This window comes from Mauremys reevesii, linkage group 17 (genome assembly GCF_016161935.1).
Source record: "Mauremys reevesii isolate NIE-2019 linkage group 17, ASM1616193v1, whole genome shotgun sequence".
Classification (NCBI taxonomy): Eukaryota; Metazoa; Chordata; order Testudines; family Geoemydidae; genus Mauremys; species Mauremys reevesii.
In genome coordinates this window covers 25,019,972-25,031,036 of record NC_052639.1, presented here as the reverse complement: position 1 = coordinate 25,031,036, position 11,065 = coordinate 25,019,972, and the positions used below count along the sequence as shown (strand labels likewise).

The 11,065-nt window shown below is 48.6% G+C and overlaps 1 long non-coding RNA gene across 1 annotated transcript; it reads right to left on the bottom strand.

Moving 5' to 3' along the window:
* Positions 1-360: 360 nt before the first annotated feature.
* LOC120385176 lies at positions 361-6,744 on the bottom strand. The gene is made up of 3 exons (XR_005589330.1): positions 6,694-6,744; positions 1,322-1,407; positions 361-488 (listed from the first exon to the last, which is right to left on the bottom strand). It is a non-coding gene; the product is annotated as an uncharacterized LOC120385176 (long non-coding RNA).
* Positions 6,745-11,065: the final 4,321 nt, after the last annotated feature.

Sequence of the window (11,065 nt, the reverse complement as noted above, 5' to 3'; positions counted from 1 at the left end):
CAGGTAACTTGCTGAGCTGTTTTCAGTGAAGTCTACAGCTTTGGGGGTGTGGACCAGACCCTGGGTCTGTGTTGGGCAGGCTAGCATGTCTGGTCACAAGATGGGGTTCTGGGGGGCCCAGGCTGGCAGGGAAAACGGGCTCAGAGATAATTTCAGCACATCAGGTGACAGTCCCAAGGGGATCTCTGTGACCCAACCCATCACAGATCCCTTTGAACTTCTTCAAAGTCTTCTCTAGGGCCGAGTAACCTACATAATTTTGTGTCATCTGCCAATATACATCTCACTGTTCAGCCCAGGTTCCAAAGTGTTGATAAGCATCTGCTGTACATACCATAGCAGGATGAAGAGGTCTTCTGTGTTGGTCCTGGTTCCCTAGTCTAATGCAGAACCTGACACGAGATTTCCAAGTTTCTGCAACCATTTGTAATGTCTATTGAGGATGTACCTTCTGGTCCTGTCAGATTTCAAAGGCACTTCTTGAAAAGCTGAAACAAAGAGGAAACGGGTTGGAAGCCCCATGGTGCTGATGTAACTGGTGCCTAGGAAACCTCCCCTTCAGATGGCCATTGCCACATGCTATTAGCTACCCAAGAGTCTGGGGGCACAGAAACAACAACTCAGCTACTCCCAAAATAGCCCTGGAGAGAGAGGAGCCTCCATTTTTGCATAAGTTCCCTCTCCGCCGGCATACACATGCACACCCATACACACAGACAGTTGGGGGCACTTGTTCTTTTGGTGGAATAGGAAATTGACAGCAGCAGAGGTGTTAAACCATCAGACATTTAGGCTGAGATCCACAAAGGGATTTAGGCTCCTAATGTCTATTGAAATCCTTTGTGGCCCTGTGCCTTCATTCCTTAAGAGTTCACAGGAAAAGTGTTTCCCATGTGCACTCATGGGTTTTCCTATGAGCTGATAACCAATCTCAGGTGAAGTTCCTTGGCCTGCAAAGACGCCATTACAGGAGGGCAGGTGATGAATCTTTCCCTACAGAGGGTAATCGTCATCATCATCATCACCACCACCACCCTTAATAATAACAACAGCCCTTTTCAATTCTGTCAGGCCTTCCTTTAGAGACATTCCTGACCTTTATGACAACAGTCTCCCCACACAGCTCTATTCTAGGAGCTAGAGATGGAATTCCCCTGCTCCCGTACACATATTGTGGCACCTCGATGAAAGCTCGCGTGACCATCCTTCTTCCTTAAACTCTGTCCTTAGACAGAGAGGACACATTCAAACTGTTTTCAGGCCCTGTGCTGCACCTCTGTACTTCCCACAGAGGCACTAACACACAGAGGTATTTCCTTACCTTCATACAGGCGGGAGATGCCATCTTCATTCACTGTTTCAGACAACAAATCGCAGTAATGGTGGATAGTCTTTCCTAGGCCTGCTCTAAAATACAAGGTTAGGTCAAATTTAGCCACGTTAGGTCGATTTTATAAGTAATGTGTCTACACAACCAACCCCATTCTGACCACCTAAAGGACTCTTAAAATCAACCACTGTACTCCTCCTGATGAGGGAAGTAGCGCAAAAATCAAGCTTCCTGGGTTGAATCTGCAGTACTGTAGATTCAGTACTGTGCAATTTGATGGTATTGGCCTCCAGGAGCTATCCCAGAGTGCTCCAGTGTGACTGTTCTGGAGAGCACTTTCAACTCCGATGCACTAGACAGGTACACAGGAAAAGCACCAAAAACTTTTGAATTTCATTTCCTGTTTGGTCAGCATGGCGAGCTCAGCAGAACAGGTGACCATGCAGTCCCAGAATCACAAACGAGCTCCAGTGTGAAGCAAACCGGAGACACTGGATCTGATTGTTGTATGGGGAGAAGAATCTGTGCAGGCAGAACTCTGATCAAGCAGAAGAAATGTTGATATATATGCCAAAATCACACAGGGCATGGTGGAAAGAGTCCACACCAGGGGGACACAGCAGTTCCATATGAAAATTTAGGAGCTCAGGCAAGCCTACAAAAAGACAAAGGAGGCAAATGGTCACTCCGGGTCAGAGCCACAGACATGCCGCTTCTATGATCAGCTGCATGCCATTCTGGGGGGTCCTTACCTCTACCCACCACTGTTTGTGGACACCTGCAAGGTGGCAGCCTCGTGCGACACGGAAGAGGATTTTGTGGATGAGGAAGAGGAGGAGGAGGAGAATGCCCAGCAGGCAAGTGGAGAATCCATTCTCCGCAGCAGCCAGAACCTTTTCCTCACCCTGGAGCCAATACCCTCCCAGGGCGAATTGTTCCCGGACCCTGAAGGCGGAGAAGGCACCACCTAACTACACTACAGTGATTAAAAGCAACTGTGTTTAATGTTTGATTTGCCCTGAACAATTGGGATGCATTCACAGCCAGTAAAGCTATTGGAAAAGTCTTTTAACATGTCTGGGGATGGGCGGAAATCCTCAGGAATATCTCCACGAAGCTCTCCTGGAGGTACTCTGAAAGCCTTTGCGGAAGGTTTCTGGGGAGGACTGCCTTATTTCGTCCTCCACGGTAGGTCACTTTACCACATCAAGCCAGTAGCAAGTAGTCTGGAATCATTGCAGCACAAAGCATGGCAGCGAATGGTCCTGGGTTTTGGTCACATTCATGCAACATTCAGTCTTTATCTTTCTGTGTCAGCCTCAGGAGAGTGATATCATTCATGGTCACCTGGTTGAAATAGGGGAATTTTGGTAAGGGAACAGTAATCCCCTCTGTTTGGTGATCCCCAGCACATTAGACCCCAGTCATGCTGGGCTGTTTGCACTTGGCTAAAGGGATCATCCTGGAGAATATTCATGCAGGGGATCGGGGGGAGGGGTGTGCTGCACATTTACCCCAAAACCACAGCCCCTCCTTTTAAACAGCAAACCCAACCGGCATTGGTTGCTATGGGAAAGGAGGGTACTGCAGTTTGAAACCATTCCCACATGTCATGAACGTGGAAGAAGCCAACCCTGCGTACCCTTTGGCTTACCATGGCTGCCTGGAAACCGAATTCTGTTGCCCAGCTGTGTGTGATGTGTCACCATACCGGCAGGCACTCAATATAAAAGACAAAGTGCGACCTTGTACCTAAAACACATATGCTGTCTGCTGTGAATTGCTTGATTCACTGTGAAAGAGTCTCTCTTTTGTTCTCAGAAATGTATCTTCTTAAATTCTACTCTCCCTTTCCCCACCCTGCAGCTCCAAATGTTTCTATGCTCCTGTATCAACTTCATCCCTGAGGTTATCGCAGATTAGAAGGCGGAAAAAACGCACTAGTGATGACATTTTCAGAGCTCACACAGTTCTCCCGCACTGATAGGACACAGCTGAATGCATGGAGGCATTCAGTGGCAAAACCAGGAAAGCATACAGTGGCGTTATCGGAACACGCAGGAGGAGATGCTGAGGCTAATGCGGGAGCAAGCGGACATGATGAGGCGTCTGGTGGAGCTGCAGGACAGGCAACTAGACTTCAGAACCCTGCTGCATCCATTGCCCTCCTTGCCAAGTTCAGATCCTCCTCACCCAGATGCCCAAGAACACAGGGGTGGGAGGCTCCGGGCACCAAGCTGCTCAACTCCAGGGGATGGCCCAAGCAACAGAAGGCTGTCATTCAAACAGCCTTGATTTATACTGTGGCTACAATAAGCACTGTGACCTTGTCCTACCCTCCTATCCCACCCGACTAGGCTACCTTTTACTAGTCAGCGTTGTCAGAGATCTTTTTTTTTTTAAATGAATAAAGAATGAATGGATTCAGAACAATAGAGACTTTATTTCCTGTGCCAGCTGTGGTCGAAGAGGGGGAGCGGGATTGGCTTACAGGAAGCACATTCACCAAAGGAGGCAGCTTCACATCAGGACAAACACACACAACTGTCACACCGTAGCCTGGTCAGTCATGAAACTGGTTTTCAAAGCCTCTCTGATGCATAGCATGCCTTGGTGTGCTTTTCTAATTGCCCTGGTGTCTGGCTGTTCAAAATTGGCCGCCAGGAGATTTGCCTTAACCTCCCACCCTGCCATAAACATCTCCCCCTTACTCTCACAGATATTATGGAGCACACAGCAAGCAGCAATAACAGGAATATTGCTTTCGCTGAGGTCTAACCTACCCAGCAAACAACGTCAGTGCCCCTTTAAACGTCCAAAGGCACATTCTACCACCATTCTGTACTTGCTCAGGCTACAGTTGAACTGCTCCTTACTACTGTCCAGGCTGCCTATATGCGGCTTCATGAGCCATGGGAGCAAGCGGTAGGCTGGGTCCCCAAGGATAACTATTGGCATTTCAACATCCCCAATGGTAATTTTCTGATCTGGGAAGAAAGTCCCTTCTTGCAGTTTTCTAACAGCACGGAGTTCCAAAAGATGTGAGCATCATGCACCTTCCCGACCGTCCCACGTTGATATCGGTGAAATGGCCCTTGTGACCCACTAGTGCTTGCAACACCATAGAGAAGTACCCCTTGTGGTTTATGTACTCTTTGGCAAGGTGGCCCGGTGCCAAGATAGGGATACGTGTTCCCTCTGTCGCCCCATCACAGTTAGGGAACCCCACTGAAGCAAAGCCATCTACTATGACCTGCACATTTCCAAGAGTCACTTCCCTTGTTAACAGAAGGTTATTGATTGCCTTGGCTACTTGGATCACAGCAGCCCCCACGGTAGTTTTACACACACACACACACACACACTTTTAAGATTCTGGTGCTGTCGGAGGGAACAGAGCAAATTGATTCCCGACTGACCGGTAGCAGACAGGTGTTGCAAGCTTCCACAGGGATATCGCCACTCGCTTCTCAACTGTCAGAGCAGGTCTCATCTTGGTATTCCTGCACTTCAGGGTGGAAAAAGCAACTCACAAAGTTCCATGAAAGTGGCCTTACACATGCGAAAGTTTCGCAGCCAATGGGAATCATCCCATACCTGCAACACTATGCAGTCCAAGCAGTCTGTGCTTGTTTGCAAGACCTAGAATCGGTGTTCCACTGTATCAATATGCCCCAATGCCGCCATGATATCCCAATCGCCACATCCTGTGCTTTCAGGAACATCTGTGTCCATGTCCTCCTCACAATCTTCCTTATGCTGGTGGCTCCTAGCTAGGCTCTGCACATACTGCAGGATAATGCGCGAGGTGGTTACAATGCTCACAAAAGCCGTGTGCAGTGGAGCGGGCTCCATGGTATCTGCCATGGCATCTGCACAGATAACCCAGGAAAAAAGGTGCGAAATGATTGTTTGCTGTTGCTTTCAAAGAGGGAGGGAGGCCAGACTGACAGCATGTACCCAAAACCACACACAACGATGTTTTTGCCTCATCAGGCATTGGGAGCTTAACGCAGAATTCCAATGGGCAGCGGGGACTGTGGGATAGCAACCCTCTGTGCACCACTCCATGAGTCAATACTAGCCAGGGTACTGAGGACGCACTGCACCAACCTAATGCGCTTAGTGGGGACAAGCATGATTGACTGTATAAAATTGGTTGCTAAAGCTCAACTTCTATAAAATCCACTGAATTTCGTAGTGCAGACACGCCCCTAGACATACCATGGATCTCATTACTTTTCAAATCCTTCGCTGAAAACTGCTAAAGATGCAGCCATTGCCCCAAGACAGCCCTTGGGAAATTAAATACATTCCTTACATCTGTTCACAAAGCACATTAGATAAAACATCAGGGGCCCAGAAGATACTGAGAGGCTGATTTCCAAAGAAGATTGAATTCACATCATGCTGGCTTCCCTAGGTGCAGCCAAAATGTAGTTGTGGGCAGGGGACATTGGTGCAGTCATACAGCTAAGTTGCTCCCTTCACACACGCACACACAGTGTTAAGATTCTGGTGCTGTCGGAGGGAACAGAGCAGCAGTCTAGAAAAGGGCTTTGAAGGAAGCAAGTCAAAAAAGCTCAAGTGAAGTTGCTCTGATTACCAATGAACAGGGCTGCAGAATGTCTGATTGTTGTCTGTGAGCTTTCCAGGTACTCTAAGGCGTGGAACAGGAATTTGGGGATGTGGCTCTGTCATAGGTCTCACCCCCACTTGGAGCTGTTGGGATCCAATGTGGGGACCTGCATGTATCCCCCCACCCTAAAATCCTAGGGTAGGTCTCCTTCTCGCTGCCACCAGTCAGGTTAAAGTGTCTGACACACTGCCTGTCCCCCAAGCTTCCCCTGGGGAACCCAGATTCAAACCCCTTGAATCTCACCAGAGAGTTATCAACAGCGAGTTCCCCTCCCCCCTTCCCCCTCTCCAGCCTGCTCCGGAGAGAGATACCTTGATCCAAACTCCTTGAATCTACACACAGGGAAGCAGCCCACTTCCCCCCTCCCTCTCTCCTAGCCACTCTGGAGAGAGACACACCGATTCAACTTTGTGAATCACCCTTAGGAGGAACTCACTCTTCCCCCCTCCCCTTCCCTTGAATCTCCACAAGAGGAGGAATTAACCAAGTTTTAAAAAGAAAAGACTTTATTAAAAAATAAAAAGAAAGTAACTTGTCTCTGTAATCCAAGATAGAACAATACAGGTTCTAAACTTATCAATCTCTGGAGAGAATTCCCCCTCCCCCCTTTCTCAGTAAAAGCAATATCAGCAAACAGGAATAAAGAATTTCCTTTAGCAAACACACAATTGCAAATGTAGAAATCAAATTATAAGACTAATTCGCCTTTCTAATTAATACTCACTATTAAATAGTAGAAACTACTCCAGGAGAACTTGGAGACATGACTGACCTCTCTTAGATCCAAAGAGAGCTCTAACAAAGAACACAGACAAAGGCTTCCCTCCACAGAGATTTGAAAAAAATCTTGTCTCTGATTGGTCCTCTGGTCAGGTGGTCATCAGGTACTGCATGTTAACCCTTTACAGGTAAAGGACCTTAACCCTTAACTATCTGTTTATGACAGGCTCTTGTTCTGCATCTAGGAAGAAAGAAGGAAGAAATGCACAATATACAAATGACATGTTCTCCCCACAGCGACTAGTCCAGGGAAGCCAAAGCATAGAGCCAGGGCATGGCAACAGCCAGTATGAGCCCATGCACCACAGTAGCACCTCTCTGGAGTTACTATTGTGTTCTCCAGAACCTCAGCTTTCATTTTCAAAAACAAAAGTTTGCAGGTCTGACAGTTGTGGAGAAAAATTTAAAAAATGTGAAGAGATTGTAACTCCTGCAGAAATGAACCAGCAGAGAACCTGGAATAGAGTCCTGCCACCCAACCGAAGCAGATGGGACCTGGCTACAGGGTCAGCTCAGGTGGGAAAACAACCGGACCCTCTCAGGCTTGGGTCAGGGCCAGCTGCAGAGGAGCGAAGGAGTCACAGCGTTTCTAACTCCACAGCGCCTGCAGTGCAGCGGGGGCCGCAGACAGCAGCAGCGGGGTACACAGCCGATGTGCCGACCGCACAGGCAAACGGAGCAGAGTCCGCACAGGCAGGACACAGAGGCAGGAGAAAAATTTAAAAAATGTGAAGAGATTGTAACTCCTGCAGAAATGAACCAGCAGAGAACCTGGAATAGAGTCCTGCCACCCAACCGAAGCAGATGGGACCTGGCTACAGGGTCAGCTCAGGTGGGAAAACAGGCTTGGGTCAGGGCCAGCTGCAGAGGGAGTGAAGGAGTCACAGAGTTTCTAACTCCACAGCAAGGCTTGTGTGGGGATCTCACTCTCATTTCTGAGCTATTCGATAGACATCGGCTTCCTTGGTCCCCCGGACAATCCATGCCTCTCACTTTTTCTGGCTGAAGCACAATACTGCCAAGGCCCCGTAGACTGAGCCTGCGTATGATGGGATTTGTGTCTTTGATCTACTCCATGAACTGCGCCCGGAGGTCTGATTTTGTCACTGTCGTGGCAATAGAAGCACTCTGAAGAAACTGAAAAGAGCCAAATCAAGATCTGGATGAGGAGCAGAGATCTTACTGTGGAGTCTGTTCCTGGACACTCATCTTTACCAAATGGCCACTTACTCCCATACAAAGTCTCTGGTGTGTAGGGAGCCAGGTGCTGCTCTTTCAGTTGGTTCAGAACTTAGACTAATACACAAGTCACAAATAAACCCCCAGGGAAAGGGGAATCTCCAGGCCCCACTGAGTGCCATGGAGCGACCCCTGGGGCAGAAGAAAAGCAGAACCCCAGGAAAAGGTGAGGAGAGAAGCATGGCCTTGGGGCACCGGAGAAACATCTCCTCTTGTCACATGATCCCACCTAGGCACATCCAGCCAGGAGCGATCTCACCCTGTCTCTCCCTCCCTCTCTGTGCCATGCCCCACCACCATCCATGTGCGGAGAGGAGCTAGCTGGCTGGAAGGCTGCTGAGCTGCTGACAATGTGCCCAGAGCTTACTGGCCTGAGCTGCTCTCCAGAAAGCCCACTTGTGCCTGTCAACTAATGAATCTCACCTCAGTGCAGAAAGTCATGGCGATATTTCTCTGCTCCTCCTCCTTCTCACTCTGGACAATGCTGACGGCCTCTCTGAAAGCTGCAGGGAGCTGAGGTTCTCAAACTCGATCATGGCTCTGGAACATAGAGCAGAAAGTCCCTTGTGGTTATCAAAGGAGAGAGAGTTCCTCTCTAGTTGCTGGGCTGAGATGGCAGCCTGGAACAGAGGAATATTTCACATGGAAATCCCATTCCCAATGAAGAGGAACCTTTGGGCTCCTACCTTGCAATCACGCCAACACCCTGCGAGTAGTAATTGCGGGAGGCTATCATGTCTCAACTCTGCTGTAACTGGATGCCAGCAAATTCCTTCCAGTCTCCAGGCATGGAAAAAAGAGTCTTCACAGCCTCCACCGATGTGCTAAAGACAAAAAATACCAGTGTCAGGTAAAGAGATCAGCCCCAAGCATGGCAAATCTGCACATGCCCTGGCACACACAGTATGGACAGCAGGAGCTAGCCTCCCCAAGGATAGATCTAGTGTGATATCATGGTGCTTCCCTGCCCAATGGGCCCTGTCGACACTGCAGTTCCATTGAGTTTGTAACCAGTTAGTGACACTGTAGCTTCTGAAGATGGTTGATGTCATCACTCAATGCGGTTGAATACTTGATTCTTTACTGTGACAGGTAACAGGACTCAAGCAGGCATGTGGGGCCAGATCCTTAGTTGGCATAAGCGAGCAAAGCTGTGTCAGTTTACACCACCTGAGGTGTCTTCTGGCGCTCTCTTTTTCCCATGTAGATGGAGGCCCCTAACTGTGCCCACAGAACCAGTTGAACTGGTCCCTCTTCCTCCTGTTTACCTGTGACACTGACATCCTGCGGTGCCTGGTCCCATGTGCTGCTGGTGTGGCTCTGTCCACGTTCTGGGACAGAGGCCCACAGATTTGCTCAGGGGTCCTTGGCAAGTGCAGATCCATCACATACTGCACTTGCCTGATGCAGAGGATGAGCATCTAGGGATACATTTCCAGGATGGCTTCTCGGTATCCCCATAGGAAAAGGACCTCGTAAATGGTCCTCATTGCCTGGAGGGGGGGAAGAATTTCACTCAACTATCCCAGTCTGCCATCTGCCCCCATTGCCACTCGCTATTGTCCTTTTGTCATGTCTCAATTCCTCTCCAGTGTATTACAAAATAAGATTGGCTCCTCAGAGCGGAGGAGACATATGAAGGCTCCTGAACCTTCACCCACTCCTGGAAGCAGGATGGAGCCCTGTGGAAAGATCAGAAGAGTTTGGATGATGTTATTCCCCGTTCTTTCTCTTAATGCTGCAGACTCTGTGCTTTGGCTTTCCAGCCATGACTGGACAGGCTGAAACCATCCAGAGTAGATCCGTTCTCATAGGCCCAGTATTTCTGGCCCAGTCAAAAGTGGTGGACATCTCATGATCCCGTGCTGGGAAGATTTCTAGGCAAAATTTACAGAGACAGAAACCTGGATACTTCCAAGACACACCCCAACTGCACCTGCTCACTAAAGGGCCACCTAGAGCTGAAGGCAACTGAGCCAGGGTACCAGCAGAGAAACCACTTAAGATCTGGTTTCAGAGTGGTAGCAAAAACGTTTTGTATCAGCAAAAACAAGGAGTCCTTGTGGCACCTTAGAAACTAACACATTTATTTGGGAATAAGCTTCCGTGTGCTAAAAATCTAATGTCCCCCTGCTGATACTCACACTTTCTTGTCAACTGTTTTAAATGGGCCACCTTGTTTACACTGGCTTCATTAGCACTACAAAAATGCTTTCCACCCCTTCTTGGTGGATGCTTCCACCTTGTTGAGATTAGCCCACTTCCACCTTAATTGAATTGGCTGGTTAGCACTGACCCCCACTTGGTAAGGCAACTCCCATCTTTTCATACGCTGTTTATTTATACCTCCCTACTGTCTGTTACACTCCATGCATCTGATGAAAGCATGCACTAAATCTTATGCCCATATAAATTTGTTAGTCTCTAAGGTGACACAAGGACTCCTCGTTGTTTTTGTATTCTGTGTTGTAATTGAAATCAATATATTTGAAAGTATAAAAAAATTCAAAAGTATTGATAATACATGTAACCTGGTATTCTATTATTGTTTAACAGTGCGATCAAAAGGCCATTAATTGACAGCCCTAGTTATTGGCTTTGGATGGAGCCCAACGGGAAATCAGTAGAAATTCTTTCCCAAACACTCACCCACTGTCCTTCTGAGCTCAGAGCTGCCAAGGGGCGGATGACATCAGCGCCCCGTGAATACTGGCTGAATGCCCTCACATGGATAAGGAGAGTCCTTTTATCCCCCGTTTGTGACAATAGAGACCAACCCCCTGCTGGCTGACAGGGCACATGCAGCAGATCTGGGCGGTGTTGGCAGGAGGCGGTACCGCAGTGCCGGTCCTTGGAGGCGTTCTCTGCTTAGGAGAGTGCGGTGTGAGCTCTCACCGTGCAACCCCCACGCTGCAGTAGTTACTTTCTGCAATCACAGCCCTGATGGAATCACATGGCACAGCCCTGGAGGGGGAAATGCCCAAGAAACCCACCACAGGAGCATTTAACCTCAGAAAGGGGAACTGCCCAGACGTGAGCAGGCTCGTTAAATGGAAATTAAAAGCAACATGCCAGGG